This window comes from Camelina sativa, chromosome 4 (assembly GCF_000633955.1).
Source record: "Camelina sativa cultivar DH55 chromosome 4, Cs, whole genome shotgun sequence".
Taxonomy (NCBI): Eukaryota; Viridiplantae; Streptophyta; class Magnoliopsida; order Brassicales; family Brassicaceae; genus Camelina; species Camelina sativa.
This window is the reverse complement of record NC_025688.1, coordinates 9,191,483-9,192,860: the sequence shown is the minus strand read 5'-3', so window position 1 is coordinate 9,192,860 and position 1,378 is coordinate 9,191,483.

Genomic DNA, 1,378 nt, shown 5'->3' with positions numbered 1-1,378 from the left:
TTGAGACGGATTATGTTTCAGAGAATTTTATTATGAGATTTATATGATATGGTTTTGGCCTTTTGCGATCCTAGAGTTTTTTATTATTTAAATATTATATTTGCTTATGTTGACAAATCATGTTTTTAAGGTAAATACAAAGTCAAAAATGATAATCAATCAACACATACTTTGATTTTTTTTTGTTTATTATTGTAAACAACATATAAAAATTATCTTTAAAATAAAAATAAAATAAAAAATAACCCGCGGCGTAGCGCGGGTACTATCTTAGTTTCTATAAAAACTATATGTATTATATAGAACGAATTTTATGAGTCTAAAGAAAAATTAGATGGGTAAAGAGCCATTTTCATATAATTTCGAAAGTGCATTTTTCAACTTCAACTTTGATACAATGCCGATTTCTACCCGAACTAAATATGTTTCTTAAAATAAGGCTAAGCTATCTGAACTATAATTTTTTTGCCAAAAACAACATTGACCGTAATAGTATTGGTCACTATAACGAGTCATATGCCATGTGTATAGCTTCTGCTGAGTTTCAGATAGGTTAAGCTTCTGCTGAGTCAAATGTACTTCTAAAATTGTACAAGTTAAAAATAGTTCTTTACACAATTTAAAAGTTAGATAGGTTCGTAAAACAAAATCCCGAGGCTCTAAACTAGCTTCTCGTCGTTAAAAGATACTGGATTCTTATAAGCATAAGCGATTCCAGTCAATAAACTTAATAAGTCGTTCTGGTGCTTTAAGCATACTAGCTTCTTCTTGTTAGTTACGTACGCTCACACCATATAGAATAAGCTGCTGCCTGGAACATTTAATTTCGATATTTCTTAATATAATTTTTTCATAATGCAAGAATTAAAAATATGTATAATGAAACATAAATTCAATGCTGAGAATATACAACTCAAACTTTTAAATTTGGATGTTCGTTAAATAAAGCTTCTTGCTCGTTCAGTTTATATTCATTTTAATATGATTTATCATATAACTTTAAATCATTTTTTAAACATTTTAGTTGATGTGAAACGTTATATACATACTTTTTATTAATTGAGTAATATATCTGTTCATTTTTTTAAAGTTTGAATCATAATATATGCAGAAAACAAAAGTTAGATTTTTTAATTAAATTTTATGTTTTATATGATGATTCAAAACAACTAAAAAATAAAATCAAACAAAGATTATAGGAGAATCCATAATTTTAAATCTTAACATTTAATATATCTATATTTATTATTTGGATACTTTGTATTTTATAATCAACGATAGAATCGTTTGGTTATAGGGATGGTCAAAAATTAATTATAAAATTATTTGGATATATATACATTAATATAAGTAATGATATTCTCTATAAAATACAAAT